The 16,923-nt window shown below is 39.4% G+C and overlaps 1 long non-coding RNA gene across 2 annotated transcripts; it reads left to right on the forward strand.

The window, feature by feature from the left end:
* The first annotated feature begins 4,726 nt into the window (after positions 1-4,726).
* On the forward strand, positions 4,727-16,663 carry LOC136242997 (uncharacterized). 2 transcript variants are annotated; one of them, XR_010694695.1, is made up of 3 exons: positions 4,728-5,121; positions 11,948-12,288; positions 15,932-16,663. It is a non-coding gene; the product is annotated as an uncharacterized lncRNA (long non-coding RNA). The 2 variants fall into 2 exon arrangements; XR_010694696.1 differs by lacking the exon at positions 15,932-16,663 and having other exon boundaries at positions 4,727-5,121.
* Positions 16,664-16,923: the final 260 nt, after the last annotated feature.

Below are 16,923 nucleotides of genomic sequence, written 5' to 3' on the forward strand. Positions count from 1 at the left end.
CTAATAGAACAATCATATAGCTGACTGTTCTATTAGAGTATATCGATCTTTTCTGTGATATGCATTTTGACAATTAAGTAAGTTTTTGCTTCAGCCACTTATTATTTATCCATAAACTGGAAATTATTAGCGGAGCATGAGAGCTATAATTGGGCATAATTTGAGCATAATAGGTAAATTTTTGAGCAGTGCAGCATAGCATAATAGGTAAAAATATGAGCATAATCGGCGGGTCCCTAAGCTGAGCAATTCCTTCATTATTTATTTCGATGCTAGGCATGGCAGGGTATGTACTATCTGGCATTTCTGGTATTATGGCATTGTGATCTTTGGTAAATACAGAGTAAAAATGTTCATTTAGTATATTTGCTTTAGAGATGTCGGTGGAGTACATAATGCCATCTTTCTCAAGCATAGGGATTCCTGCAGAATCTCTGAGTAAAGACTTCACTTGTTGAAAAATTTCTTTTTCCTGCCATTTTGATAAGGATCATATACCATATGGTGCATATAGTCATTATAAGCTTTTCGACATTCTTTTTGCATAAGTTTTTTCAATATTTTGTAATATTTCCAATGGCTATCAAGATTTGTTTGTTTTGCCAAGTTGTATTGTTTCTGTTTTCTTCGACGTAATTGCTTTACTTTTCTGTTTTTCCATGGTTTTTTGGGAGTGCCTGTTATTATTTTAGAGGGAACACACTCATTGAGAACTGATTTAGGTATATGGCATATTGAATTCCATAAGTCTTCAATTGGTGTGTCAATGGTATGATGGTTAATAAATTCTTGACTTAAATTTGTAAATTTGGATCTTACTTCATCAAAGTTAACTCTATTCCAAAGGTACACTTTTCGGTGGGGTTTCACTGGCATAGGAGATTTGATATGTATAGACACTAAAACAGTATCATGGTCGCCTATTCCAGGTTCAGTAGAGCAACTATTTGTAAGCAATGGTCTATTTGTAAAAAAAAGATCGAGGATGTTTCTATCACGAGTGGGAGAGTTTACAAGGGTGGGGTCTATTCTACGGAACGGAACGGAACGGAATGATGGACTAAACTACGGAACGGAATGCTTTCTCAAATTGAAGCTTGCAGCTTACCATTGCTGTACAAGTTATCGGTGGCACTTCCAGCTGGTAAACAAACGTACCCCAAGAAAGATAAAGATCGATTGTGGGTTCTTGCTGTTTATCTTCGGATGTATCAAGTAGGGAACTTAATGCATGACTTGTTTTTGCTAATATGTGAGTTGTTTTTGCTTACTTTGACTATAGAATGTACAATCTGGGGCTCAGCCTTTCTAATAGGCATAAATCCGGCAGTATGTAGCTACACTACAAAGGAAACAAGTATGGTGACAAGCTGAATCAACTCTGTCAGGCTAAATAGAATCTAAAGGAATTTTGTGCAGTGTGTGAAGAGCAAACATTCAGATACCTCAAGGAGGCTATATTGTGTGAACATCAATGATTCATTAACAGATTAGTGGACTACATAATGTCAGATATCTTAGCCTGAGTAGTGAGTTGAATCCAGGATGGTGTCTATTTTACAGAATGGAATGTTTTCTGAATCAAAACTTACAGCTTGTCTAGCCGCTATCATTGCTGAAGTTGTATTCATCAGTGGAACTTCCAGGAAATGGAATAGGACAATAATAAAATATTAATAGCTGTTTCATGCAGTGCATTGTTCTATTACCTGATATATCAAGCAGGTCTCTTCAATTCATTTATTGCATGACCAAGGCAAGTTTTGTTACTACAATATAGTAACTGATTGGATGTCAGTTGCTTCTGGTGATCTTGACAAGATAAATAATTTAGAAGACCACTCAATTTCTTCAGTTTCAGAGCGTAATATCCACAGAGAAATTAACTAGAAAGTTACTGGTGACAGGAAAAGTCTAGGTGATCATGACTTTATTCAGTCTAATAAACAGAATATATGGTTGATTGAGTGAGGTATCACTTGCAGAATGTTCAGACAACCAGCGATGAGATGCATGCATGGATTCATTGAATTTTTGTTACATTAAATATCCAAAATGTAAAAGGTTCCCCTGGTAGGATAGTCTCTAAAGTGCAGTTTTTAACACACAGGCAGAGAACCATCTTTATTCACAGCAGCAAACAGCAGCACAATTACAATCAACAAGTCTGTTTTTATAGTCCAAAATTACATCATAATTAAAGTAATTGTAAGGTCTCTGATTCACAAAAAGCAAACTGACTGTATAATATGAATTCACTTGCTTTATATTTTCTCAATTTTGAGCCTGTATACAAATAATTAAATTTTTCTCAGTCCTAGAATAAGATGGGAGAGAAAATTTATCATTGTTTACCTATACTGTACAACTTCAAAGGAAATGAAGAATAAAATTAGTAAAACCACAACGTGAATTACAGATTTAAATACTAAATATGAATTAGAGCCTTTATATAATTATTGTTCCAAAGCTAAATTGTAGATGGAAAAAACAAGGACTGGTGAGATCTTGGTTATTTAATGACAGCGGTTGGAGATTAAAAAGGTGGTAACTTCTTGTTCTTGAATTTGTTGCAAAGTGGAGGTACAAATCAAAATGGGATATCAATTTGTATACTTAAATAATCTAGCATTACTGTATTCATTTGTCCTCCACTTAAATATGCTACAACAGTGTCGATACATTGGCAGTCTACCTTGAAATCTCAACTCTAGAGTAGATCCAACACAGAGCAGCCCACACTGTAAGATCCCACTGTAATTTCATGGACCATGCAGCTGGACTGGGAATCACTTGAAAATAGATGAACAAATTTAACCTGTTTTGTTTGAAGTGAAGCATGTGAAATGTTACACTTAAGAAATCCTAGGATTCTTAGGTGGTATGTAATTAATGTGAGTGTTCCATTTCCGGTCTGACTAGATACATTGAAATTACACACACATCTTGGTCCAAATCACATTTGCCTGGTGGCAATGGGCATGGTTTCACATGCATAGCTAGGCTTATAAGTTGATCTTGGAGTTTTGACATTTGGCCTGATTCAAGGCTAGCAGTCAGACACATCCTTGAATTTGTGCAACAGAAAAAAATCAGTTCACTATTGAATACAGCATTGGTCCACTGCACCGGCTGTTAATAACTCCATGCATTCAACTCAGTGATGTTCGCAGAATATAGCCCTTTTGCGATCTGCCAAAATATTTGCTCCTCTCACACTGCACAAAATTCTTCAAGTTTTAATTCAGCTGGCTCTTTCCTGTTACCAGTGTCTTCCTGCTTGCTTTATTTGTACACTGACATATGACTTGAAAAGCCGGCCCAGACTGTTTTCTAGCAAACCAGCTCACATAAAGTGCCCTTCTTGGTATATCCGTAGATGAACCAAGGATGAACATCACTGATGCAGCTCATCCCACAATTAATACTCCGTTACTAATGACAACCAACAAGAACCCACAATCGATCCTTTAATTCTTTTTATCTTATGTTTAATCACCCACTGGAGGTGCCACTGATAACTCGTAAGGGCAGTTTCAGCAATGGTAAGTTGCAAGCTTCAATTTGAGAAAGCGTTCCGTTCCGTAGTTTAGTCCATCATTCCGTTCCGTTCCGTTCCGTTCCGTTCCGTAGAATAGTCCCCACCGTTTACAAGCTGTGTAAAAAAGCAGTCTGCAGACATTTTCAATAAGGATTGGTTTATAGCTAATGGGTACCTGTATCTAGAGACTGATTCAGTATCCCAGTCTATGTCTGGGAGATTAAAATCACCTGCACAACAAATAAATGAATTCGAGTTTCTAGCTGATATATTAATGATAGAATCAAACAGATTTTGTGCATAAAGTATATCTCTGTTAGGTGGTCTGTATATGCCAATAATTATCAAGGACTGATTCTCAGTTAGATGTAATTTAACTGCACACAATTCACACGATATGCTACATTCAATAATTTGGCTGTCAATTTTGTCCTTTACTGAAATAAGTACACCACCATAGCCATCGTCACGATCACGACGGTAAAGTTTGTAGCCTGATGGGATGATCTCATTATCTGTTACTGATTGATCCAACCAAGTTTCGCATGCTACAACAATATCAGGTGAATGACGTTCCAGTAGTTCCCAAAAAGCTTCTTTTTTATTAATGATGCTCTGACAATTTAGACAGATGATCATAGTACTTAGTAACTATTTACGGTTTAAAGCATTGAATGTATTGTAATTGCTAACCAAAAATAGCTTAAAATCCCTCTCAGAGCTTCTAAAATCTCAAAATTTTTCAGGAGGATTGCCATCAGATGCCTTATGTAGCTATACCAATTTTCAGAAATCCCCTTTTAAGAATCCTAGATCTGCCACTGGTTAATGTAATCACATCAAAGAAATTACCTCTATTGAACAATTTAAGAATCAAATTAATCAATTATAATTGCATAAATCCCCCCCCCCCCCCCTTCCCCCCCCCCCTCTGTGTAAAGTCTTCGCTTGCGAAGTTGACACAGTAATAATAATAAATAAATGTAGGTATAGCACATAGATAGTGATGCACAACATATTTTAGACGCTATATTGATGTCCATATGAAGATGGGCATGTGTATGTGTGTTGCTTGGCTGAGTGGCGTGCCCACCCAGTGCCATGCAGGTAAAGTAAAATGTCTAGATACGCCACTGCCCAGGGCCTCAACACATAGAGGGGAGAAGTGAAATGATGGCGTCAGAGAAGAATATTTTCTGAACTTAGCTAACTCTGCAGAGTTTGCCAGCCGGCTGGCACCACTAGCAGAAGTACTAGATAACTCAAGTTATTTTACTTGACGCGTCGGGGTTCTTGATCCACGGGTATCAGCTTTTCTTTCGCTAGCAACACCTGAGATTTCTATCCTCGCTGTAAACGGCGGAGCACCAGGTAGCTTTTGTGTGTTTATTTTGCCCGTTGTCGTCGCGTTGCGTGTATCTTTGCCAGGATCAGATTCGCTTTATTTGGAATAATGAGAAGATCAGCTCGTCTCGCTGCTCGCAAGGCTGGTTCTGATACACGGGAGGGTGAGCAGTCGGATCCTAGTGATGATGATGACCCACTGGGACCATGGTGTTCCTGTCAGCAACCTCATGATGGTAACTTTATGATTGTGTGTGATATACAGAGGGAGAACTGTCATAAGTGGTACCATGGGATGTGTGTGGGGATTTCTCCTGAGGAGGGCCGGCACATGGAAAGTCATAATGAACCATTTGTTTGTCCATCATGTGCTGGAGTTCCTGCTCTTCCTGCTTTTGTATCCGCAAACACTCTGAACTTTCTGTGGGGCTCATCTCTGAATGGGTCTGAGTTTTGTGACCGTATCTCTACTGCATATGATCACATTGTTCACTGGAGAAACAACCTTTTCATGGTGCCATTTGGAAAAGCAGGCACTAATTTTGTAACTGAACTATCAAAACTTTTTCACAATTATGGAACAGCTTCTACCATGGAGTGTATTACATTGAAGGCTGCTATGGTTATGCCTGCACTGCTGCTTCAACGCCCACATTGGAACTCTAAATGTCATGACCACGTGATGTGTCTGGAACGTCGCCTTCCATTGTGGCATGATGGTAATATACTGGATCTATTGAATGAGGGCTGCTCTATTCAGCATCGTTTGCAGACCAACAAGGGAGAGAGATCCAACTCAGAGGACACTGCCAGAAAATTTGCTAACCTTATGTTCCAGGGTAAGGTAAAGGCTGCCTTGCGCTTTGTCTCTGACAAGTCTCGTGGCTCCTTTTTGCCGATCTCTGAACAGGTTGGGGAGTCCACTGTACTGGAGGAGCTCATTAAGAAACATCCATCTCCATCTCCAGCTTCCTCTTCCAGCCTAATTGTGACTGATTCAACAAACTTTAGTCATTGTCATCCTGTCATATTTGACTGTCTTAATGACGATGTCATACGGAAGGTTGTGCTTCGAATGGAGGGCGCTGCTGGGCCATCAGGGGTGGATGCCCAAGGCTGGCGCCGCCTCTGTACATCATTTCACTCAGCATCAGTGGACTTATGCCGTTCTCTGGCCATGGTTGTTAGGCGGATTTGCACTTCTTTTGTGGATCCCTCCACTTTGCAACCTTTACTCAACAGTCGCCTTATTGCCCTGGATAAAAATCCGGGTGTTCGACCTATAGGGATAGGAGAAACCTCCAGGAGGATCATTTGTAAGGCTATCCTAAGTGTATTGAAGCAGGACATCTTAAAAACATCAGGCAGCCTTCAACTTTGTGCGGGTCAGCGTGGGGGCTGTGAGGCTGCAGTGCATGCCATGAGAGAGATTTTTAATGATTCACATTCCGAAGGGGTTCTGCTGATTGATGCTTCTAATGCTTTTAATTCCCTGAATCGTTGCTCTGCCCTTCTGAACATGTTTGATTTGTGTCATCCCTTTGCTACTGTTTTGACCAACATCTATCGTATAGCTTCAAACTTATTTATTGATGGTACATCCATATTGTCTCGAGAGGGTACTACACAAGGAGACCCGTTAGCAATGCCCATGTATGCTATCAGTTTGATTCCAGTTATTCAACGTCTAAGGGGTATTACCAAGCAAGTTTGGTATGCGGATGATGCTGCTGCTGGGGGTTCGCTTCGTCAGCTGAAGAAATGGTGAGATACATTGTGTTCTTTCAGTGGCTCTTTTGGGTATAATGTTAATGCAGTCAAGTGCTGGTTAGTTGTCAAGGAAGGTTTGTTGCAGAGGGCTAATCATGTTTTCATGGGAACTAGCGTTCAGGTCACCTCTTCTGGTCACCCATACTTGGGTGCAGCATTGGGTTCCACTACCTTTATTGACTCGTTTACTGAACAGCGTGTTGATGAATGGATTCAAGGAGTCTCTCGCCTATCTTCTTTTGCTGAGACACAGCCTCATGCATCTTATGCCGCTTTTGCCCATGGTTACCTTTCTAAGTGGAATTTTTTTTTTTGTACCACTCCAATTATTTCCAACCGGCTTTCACCACTTGAATCTGCTGTTCGCAGCCATTTTCTTCCTAAGTTGCTACTGTATCCTGTTGGTGACGTTGAGCGAGAATTGTTTGGCCTTCCTGTACGTTTTGGAGGTCTGGGCATCAGTAATCCCACCTTGACATCTGATGAGCAGTACACTTTTTCAAGGGAGCTGCTGCATGGCTTAATAGATTTGATTTACCATCAAAACCCTGCTTTGTCTGAAGATGTAGTTCAACATCAGCATGAGATTTTTCGTCATCTTTCTTCTGTCAAAGAGCGATCCTTATCTAACCAATTACAGTCCACACTTTCCAGCTGCCCTCCACCTTTGCGCTGGGCTGTTGAATGCTGCACCGAGAAAGGTTCTTCTTCTTGGCTTACTGCTCTTCTTCTAGAACAGTATGGCTTTGCACTTCATAAGGGTGAGTTCATTGATGCCATTTGTTTAAGGTATGGCTACATGCCATCACGACTTCCATCTCACTGTGTGTGTGGCAAGGAGTTTAGCCTATCCCACGCCCTTAGCTGCCCACATGGTGCCTTTCCGATTATTCGGCATAATGAAATTAGGAATCTGACAGCTAGTTTGATGTCTGAAGTCTGCCATAATGTCCAGATTGAACCACAGCTGCACCCTTTGTCTGGTGAGACCTTACATTATCGCTCTGCCATTCAAGATGATGATGCAAGGGTAGACATCAGGGCTTCCGGCTTCTGGAGGCGCCTACACCACCATACCTTCTTTGATGTGAGAGTTTTTAACTGTTTTGCAGCTTCTAATCGTTCCTCTACGCTATCTACTGCTTTTCGAAAACATGAACTAGAGAAACGTCGTGCCTATGAGGAACGGATTCGGGAGGTGGAGCATGGGAGTTTTACCCCCCTTGATTTTTCCACTTCAGGTGGCATGGGAAGGGCTGCCACCACCACTTATAAACATCTTTCCCGCCTGCTGAGCGAGAAGTGGAATTCCCCATATTCTGTGGTGATGGGCTGGCTCCGTTGTAGTTTGGGGTTTTCCTTGCTCCACTCTTCAGTTATGTGCATCAGGGGATCACGCTCAAGATCCAAGTGTCCGTGTGTGCGGGTCTTGCTGTCGCTGAGGGGCACCTGCCTGCCCATTGAACCCTGGCCATGCTGTAGGTTCTGTGTAGGTTCTTTTCTGTAGGTTATAATTAATTTTTCAAATATTTTGTTAGCATTCTATAGCGATGTGTGGAGGAAGGGAGTGCCATTAGGGCCGGAGGAAAAAAAAAACAAAAAAAAAACTAGCAGAAGTAGATAAAGTAGATGGGGCCAGGGTGTCCGAACAGATAAAATCCCAGAGCAAGGGTAAGCCCCGCGACCAAGGAATCAAAGACATACCATCTGGCCTCTTACCATCATTACGACACACACCGACCGGTTCCAAAACAGCAGGTATACCTCCAGACACCAGAGCACGATGAACAGTTTCATTCACGGCAGCATGCCGAGGAATATGGCCTCCACTACGCCTGCAAGACAAACCGTGAGTTCCAAAAACATCAACGGCTTTAATTCTTTTGCAGCTTCCAATCGCCTGAATCGGTCTACCACCTTGGCTGCCACTTTTCGTAGGCATGAGGCCGAGGGGTAGCCAACGTCTTGGGACTCTCGTACACTATCTAAGAAATCCAATTAGAAATCCATTAAATATATATATATTTTTTGATAACTCTAATTTTTTTTAAAATAATACAGTTACAATACAAATTACTTACAACTAAACTACAAACACAATTAATTACAACAGGGGTTTGGGGAAAGGAAAATCAGAGTCCTCACACTGCAAAGCCCAGTACCGTAAAATCATACGGGCATTGTTCGTCCATAAAGAAACTGAAAGTTGTTGTAACAAATGTTTACAAGCCTGTTTGGTTGATGCACCACTTCTGGCTGTGGTGCGTTCAGCGATGGTACGAAGGGTTTGAAGCACAAATGGTGACCAAAAACCAAAAGTTTCTACAACAAGTGGGACAAAGTCACACCCCGCCTCCTCTACAGCATCTTGATGTCTCTGGTCCTTGGTTAACTCACCAGCTGCAGCAGCTACCCCAGCACAAGAAGAAGAAAAAGAAATGTGAGAAGGCTGGGTAGTGCTACGAACAGACACATCAAAATAAGCTGGACGACCATGCTGAAAATCAGGGTGGTACACATCACCTGGGCGAGAATTATCTTCATAAGAAACACGTTGTTCCTTCAAAACTCCTGAGTGACTCTGGGACAAAGCATGACAAACAATGTCAACTAGAGCATCATGGCGACGAATTCTCATAGGACCATGAGAACATTCTAGAAGATGGTCACCAAATTGGTCAATAGAAGTAAGACACACACATAATGGGGAAAGTGGAACGAGCCACAAACGAAGGCCAACAACAAACTCAGGACCAGGAATAGCCAGAGCAAGGGAGACTTGAGGAATAGCTTTGAGCCATCCACTGCTAGTACCAGATGAGTGAGAGAGAGCAGTAAGTCGAGCACGGTTTCGGATGTTGAAAGAAGCAAATAGTTGGTCATACTGATTTTGATCTAACAGAGCCTGTAAGTCCTGCTGGGTAGCAGAGGATATCAGATGTAAACCTTTCAAAGGTAGCAACAGCATGTTCTTCATTTGGAAACACTAGATCATGAAAGTCCTGGGATAGAAGATGAAAAGCCAGGAGACGAACACTATTACATGAACCCAAAAAGGCCGCAGCAGCAGAAGAAAAGGATGAGCGCAAGCCCAGACCCCCCAAGCGAAATGGTAAAGTGGCTTGGCACCAAGGAAGACTACATTGTATTATGCGACGTAGGCAAGATTTAAGATTAGAATCAAACTGTTCTAAAAAGGAGTGCAATGGCACTGTGCGCAAAAGATAAATGATCTTGCAGCTTCCAAGACAGCTGCGTAGTAAATGAAGCTCGACTTGAGGGTCTTCTAAAATTGCAATGCTGTCTTGAGCAGCTGTATTGGAAGAAATATTTAGAAATCCAAATCCCGAACCACGTACAAAATAGGTTATTCTCGTTTTCGTCCCTTAGTGAGTTCAATTATGGTCGCCGCTCTATACAACGGTTCAAATTGAAAGTGCAAAGTACACCTGTGTCTCTTCTGAAGTTCCTCTCATCCCTGTCAGCTACTCTCTCAGGTGTTCCTGTACAAGTATTAGCAAAAACTCGAGGTAAAAACATCACGATAATAATCGAAATTAGAATTATGTTGTATTTACAAAATATATTTTAAATACAGAAATATTTTTGAAATACTTAAATATTGGGACTATCGTACACCATGTTGGGTTTTTGCATGGGAACTGGCTACCCCCGAATGAGGCTGAGAAGTGTCGTGCTTATGAGGAGCGTCTATGGAACTCCTTACCTGACTTTATCATTTCAGCGCCAACAGTTGCAACCTTCAAGCTGTGCTTGGATAATTTTTGGAAGCAATCTAGATATGGGCACCTTCAAAGGCCTGCGGCCTAGCCTGGCAAGTTAGCTTGCCTTGGCATCTACAAGCCCATTAAATAATAATAGTATACGCAAAGTAGAGCATGGCAGCTTTACCCCATCAGATTTTTCCTCCTCCAGTGGAATGGGGAAAGCAGCCACTACCACCTATAAGCATTTGGCTCAATTACTCAGTGAGAAGTGGAGTTCCCCATATTCAGTGGTGATGGGCTGGCTCCGTTGCAGTTTGGGATTCTCCTTGCTTCGCTCCTCCATCATGTACATCCGTGGTTCTCGATCATGCTCTAAGCGTCCTGGTGTGCCCCCGGCAATAGATCTCGCCATTGCAGAGGGGCATCTACCAGTTCACTAACATTCCCTGGGCTTCTGTAGGTCATTACAAGAAATGTACATTTCTGAACATTTGTCAAAAGTGCTGTTTGTTGTATTAGAGTATTTAAATACTTGCACACAAAAATCTATAAAGTTAACAAGTTTTTTCAAGCTACCATAATATTACACGTGTAGCATATAAGGGGGTGGGAGGGAGGGGAAGGAGAGAGGGAGGGGAGGGGAGGGGTGGGTGAGGCGCCCACGCACAAGAATTTGTAAAAGTAAAATAGCTGGCGATATTAAGCTTCACACAAAAGGCAAGGCGTCTTTATTATATCGCCACTACTATGAATTACTTTGTGAGTCATAGCTAAATTTGAATAACAAACGGAATCACAAATTGTCCCTCGCACGATATATGCATCCAGCAGTGGCGTAAAGATGCTATAGTGACGGTCTGGGATCTATTTTTCTTTATGAATTGCCTAGTCCTACGTTTGTTTGTTTGTTTGTCTGTAATTCTGTTTGCTTTACTGTGCTCATTTATTATGCTTATTCTAATCATTTAGTTCAATGTTGGAATTCTAACTGATAAGGTGCAAGGGGTGAGGATAGTGACCCCTCAATGCCCCTTCAAAAATCGTGACCCAGTTTAACTTGTACTTCACACGGATATGATTTTTGTTATTAAAGAAGTTGTCAGGGGTACAGACACAGGGGTGTAGAAACAAAATTGCTCTGTACTAAATAGCCTTGTATAAACGTACTTGAAATAAGGTGTTAATAGAAATGAATTGTGTGCTGATTTAAATGCAGCAACTCTGTCTGTGTGTGTGTGTGTGTGCGTGCATGCGTGTGTGAGTGAGTGAGTGTGTGTGTGAGTGTGTGTGAGTGAGTGAGTGAGTGAGTGAGTGAGTGAGTGAGTGAGTGAGTGAGTGAGTGAGTGAGTGAGTGAGTGAGTGAGTGAGTGAGTGAGTGAGTGAGTGAGTGAGTGAGTGAGTGAGTGAGTGAGTGAGTGAGTGAGTGAGTGAGTGAGTGAGTGAGATGAGTGCTTGCTTGCTTGCTTCTTCATATTGTTGTTTGTACACGTGACCAGTATCTGCATTCATACATTCATCTGTTATTAATGTCTGCCATAAAATAATGTCATTTATTCTTCCATAGGTTCATGAAGACTACCGACTTGCAGCTAATCTGACAGCCATTAGCTAAACTCTGATTGATTATAACTAATTATTAATTATAATAATATATGTGATCGCATGATCCCTATATAATATAGTCCTGTCTAAATGGGTTTGCTGCAAATGAGAGACGCTAAGCTGCTGGAATTTAGTTGTCTGTATTGGGCGGTCAGGACCGAGCGCCGCCAGAAATATTAAAAGCTAGACGGTGTGGAGAGAGTAATAACTGAAAACCAGGATCTAGCTAGCCTTTGTTAACAAAGACGAGATTATGTGCAAACGAAGATGATAAGGAGCTAAGTCTCTTGGATACAGACCCACGTAAGTTCGTGTTGTGTGTAGTGTATTGTGGTTAAAACCTATGCATTTCCTAAAGAATTTTAAAATTTAGTTGCCAGCCTTAGATCACCTTCAATCCGACCATTTAAGGTACTGCATGTAATGTTATGGTGCAGGTATTACTTTCAATGCAGAGCCGAGTTAATGTTTAACCTGTAGGTGTAGAATCCCATTCAGCACTGTATATTATTTTCGCTTCTCAAATATCAGGCCTACGACCCCTGATTTCTTACAATGTTCTTTTAGGTGTCTTCTGTAGGTAAATTCTTTCTTTTTCCCTTTTTATGTTTTTCTTCTAGCTTGTTTTCCATAGAGACATGTGGGTGGAAGGGAGTGCCATTAGGGCCAGAGGAAAAAATTATTATTGAGGATGGATTTAAAGAGGGCGTGGAAGTGTCATTAGGGCAGTACGTAGGTACTTGTTTGAGTGTAATGTATATAGCTTACAGTTGTACAAAGAGTCCCACTATTATAAATGTACATTACATTGTGCAAAATTGCATTTGGGATTTGGAAGGCAAGGATGGGATATATGCTAATCTTGCTATAGTGAAACATAACAGTATTATTCAGTGGAATGTTACAGCTGTTTATTTTACCAACTGGCTCTACACCTGTTTTCAAGTTCTGCTGAACTGTGTCTGTTTACGTAAACAAATGATATACACCATGACCCTTACTTGCAATAATTCTGAAATAGTACATACTGCAGTGGCGGATACAGGGGGGTTGTAATGGTTTCAGCTGAAACCCCCGCTGAAAAATGTGCGTGCCCCAAAATTATTTACAAGTCGTGAGTTATAAAATCACCAACAGTTATACATGGTGTATCACTTTGGGACCTTTTCTACTTGCCAAATTTCATACCTTTGCCTTTGAAATCACTAAAATGGCATTACAGCGTTGAAGCATGTTAAGCACCTCTAAAAATAATTAATGCTGTTTTGCTTTAAACCTTTCTGTGAAGGCCTGGATCAACTATGAAACAATGTGTTGGAGTGATTTTTTGTGATTCACTATAGATCTATGTAGCTATAGGCCACTGAGCTATAAGACTGAGTTAACAACCCCCATGCAGCTGGACTATAGCTAAGTGGCATAATAGATTATAGCTAAATGGGATCACAGTTATTGAAAACTTCCTGAACCTGAAACCCCCTCTGAAAATTCCTAGATCCAACTGTACTGATGACTATGTGTCCTGGTATACTTCTTGGTCCTATAATGTATGGTATAACTGAATAAAGTAAGGTTTCCTTAGCCATCTATATTATGTGAGTTGTTACCAATTATATTTGGTTACAATGGGATGACAGTGATCAAGAGTACGGGAAGGAAGATAGGGTGGAACCAATGAAAGGACTAATTATAATCATGCTGCTTTTCACCTTCTACCAAGTTTCATCAGGGTAAATTAGAATTGTGCTGCTATGCACATGTTTATTGTTATTCAGCGGTGGTGTTTATGTGTAGAAGTGTTATTGCATGTGTCATCATTTCAGTTTGTGTTTGTTATTACAAACAACAGGTGTTGTACTAAGTTTGGCTTTTCAAAATCTTATTGCATAGTCAACCTTAATGCTGAAGTCACAAATGAGACCAGAAAAGTCATGACCCTTGTATAACTGCATGATGCATCCACATCAGTTTAAGCTCTAATAACTTACCGCAATTCATATAAATGGTTTCAACTAGTACCAGTATAGGGCTATTTTGAAAGCCTATAATAGTACGGAGTCAGAATCTTACTATATATCGAAACTTTGTTGAATGCAGGAAACCAGTGGCAGGACCAGGTTGTATGCACTGAATTCCATATGTTTATGGCATACATTTTATTAATTTAATTTATATACGTATGTCAGACACATGGTAGAGTACCAGGTGGCCAAAAAAGCCAGCATTGCAATTGTGTGGGTAATCTGTATTGAAAGAAAGTAAAAATACATACATAGTGATAGTGCCATCTACAAATTGCGCCATTACCTACCAGGTAAGGGAAAGCCAGGCCACACACCCAACTTGTTCCAGTCATTCCAAGATATGGGTGACAATAGGTAGAGCAGTGGTTGCCAATCTCAAAAATATAATAGTGTTAGGTTGCAATAGGCTACTTTAGCATGCATAGTAAAAAAAGATACATTTTATCTTTGGAGCTGCCCATACATTTTAAAGGAGAAGATGACAAATTGAATTACAAAACCGTCTAGCAAACTGAATTGCTGTAGTTGTTTTTATAGCTGTAGGTTTGTACACATACATATACTGAGAGTAACTTTGGGGTTTATTGGATCTCACTGATCTTTGTATGGTTTGTGGTAAGCAAATATGTTTAAAAGATAATTAAAATTGTTTAAAAAGAAATCAGTGTGACAACTACTGAGTTACAAGACAAACACCAAACAAATGTAGGATTGCAGGGCAGAGCTACTCTAATAGAACAGTCATTCATTAAAGGGTTAAAAATGCATGAAAAACATTGAAAACAGTTGTTCAGAGTACAAACCAGGGACCTTCACATCTAAAACCCAAAACCTTCACCACTGAACCACTGCTGTCAAGGCTATTTAGTTAATTATTACCATTATAAATGAAAGTTCTGGATAGAATCTACTTACTAAAAAGTTCATATTTAACAATAGAAATATAATTATTCTGTAACAGAAATCCACAAATGTGCATTCTATTAACAGTTGCCTAATGCAATACGCAATACAGTAAATACAATCATAACTTCTATCTTCAATGATCATCATTGTATCTGTGGATAAGAAAAACTGTAGCACCAAAGATGGCTTATGGCTAAAGAATACAAAAAGTAGTGAAATTTACACCAAAGCAGTCAAGCTGTGAAAAAGGTGTCTCCTTTAACATCTGTGTTTTAGCTGAAAGCCTGAATAGCAGGGAGTCAGTACTGAAACTATGTTGACATATTCATCTTAACTTATGAAACACAACATTATTGCTACCTGTATAAATCACGGACTGCCCATATATGTTAACAATACTACATATACAGTATTATGGTATTATAGTTTTTATGTAACCTGCTGGGAATACATAACTGCACCAAAGGTGAGTATTTGGCAACTACATAGTACTATTATAATACAGTATGTATACCTGTGATGTACCTTATGGACTACGAGATTTGATGATGATAGTGTCAGACAACATTCATGTAAACACTGCATTACCTGTCTGATTCACTAAACTATTATAGTTCTCTTTACCATAGAATTTAAAATATTTTAATCTTATTTTTAAAAACCCAATTCACTTTTGTGTTACTTTGAATGGAAATATAAGACTGTTTGACTTAGATTTATGATTGTATTTAAATATAAGGCTGTTTGACTTAGATTTATGATTATAATGCAATCATAAGTCTAAGTGAAACAGTCTTATATTTCCAATCATTGTAAATGTATAATATGTAATATGCCAAGATAAAAACTACATGCATATAAATATAGTACCATGTAAATCCAAGGGAACAAGCTATGCTAAAATCATTGTGTAACTATTTTGCTTATACAATATATTCTGCTCATAGAAAAGAATGTGCGCTTATGCATTTATGTGTGTTTTGCCATTAAACCACATGTCCTTACTCTATTTAAAGGTATTTAAACTGGAAAGGATACGATTATGATTTTCTTCAATGTTTTGCTAAGCACAAAACTGTTAGAATACAAACCATATATTCTATCAGCTTCAGCGTTTCCAATATTCCTAGTTTTGCAAATCGCAACTTGTACTGTCTACAATGTCACACCTGATGATACTACATGTCATGATTGTCATAACCTACAACATTACCTGCTTAATACAACCAAATACTTCACCTCTAACACTCAACTACTCTTCCTATCAGGACTACATCATCTTCATACTAACCTCATCACACAAAATGTTCACAACATTTCACTCATTGGTAGTACAACTAATGGTACAACACCAGACACAGTAATCCAGTGTGACTCATCAGTTGGTATTGTAATGAACAACATCACGTCACTAACAATGAAACATCTGGTAATACAAAATTGTATAACTCAGTATAATGTGTTGCAGACAGCAGTATTGATAAATGAATGTAGCTTCCTAGAGCTATTCAATGTCCACATTTACCATACACACAATGGATCATCTCTTTTGGGAATCAATGTATTAGGTATCTCTATCATAAAGCATCTTGCATGCTATGCAGTAATATTTTCTTATCATGAAAAGCAACTAGTGATAGCACAACACATTATTTCAATTATGTATTGTGATATTATTAAGAATAACATTCAAAAACACGGAATTCAGTTTGGAATGGCCCAACTGACTTACAAATTGACCATTAAAATATCAAATGTAAATATAAAATTATCAAGGCAATATTATGTATTTTTAATTATAGTATCAACACGGAGTTCTCAAAATGAAGTGCAATTCACTGACTGTAATTTTATCAAAAACTCTTACAGCAAACAAACATTTATCACTTTAAAACATGTCAGTACATGGTTCACTAGATGTCACTTTAATGATATAGGATATCTATATGCATCATATAGCGATACCATAACTATGAGTGATTGCAAGTTTAAAAATTTCTCTTTCAGA

Source organism: Dysidea avara, chromosome 13, assembly GCF_963678975.1.
Source record: "Dysidea avara chromosome 13, odDysAvar1.4, whole genome shotgun sequence".
Taxonomy (NCBI): domain Eukaryota; kingdom Metazoa; phylum Porifera; class Demospongiae; order Dictyoceratida; family Dysideidae; genus Dysidea; species Dysidea avara.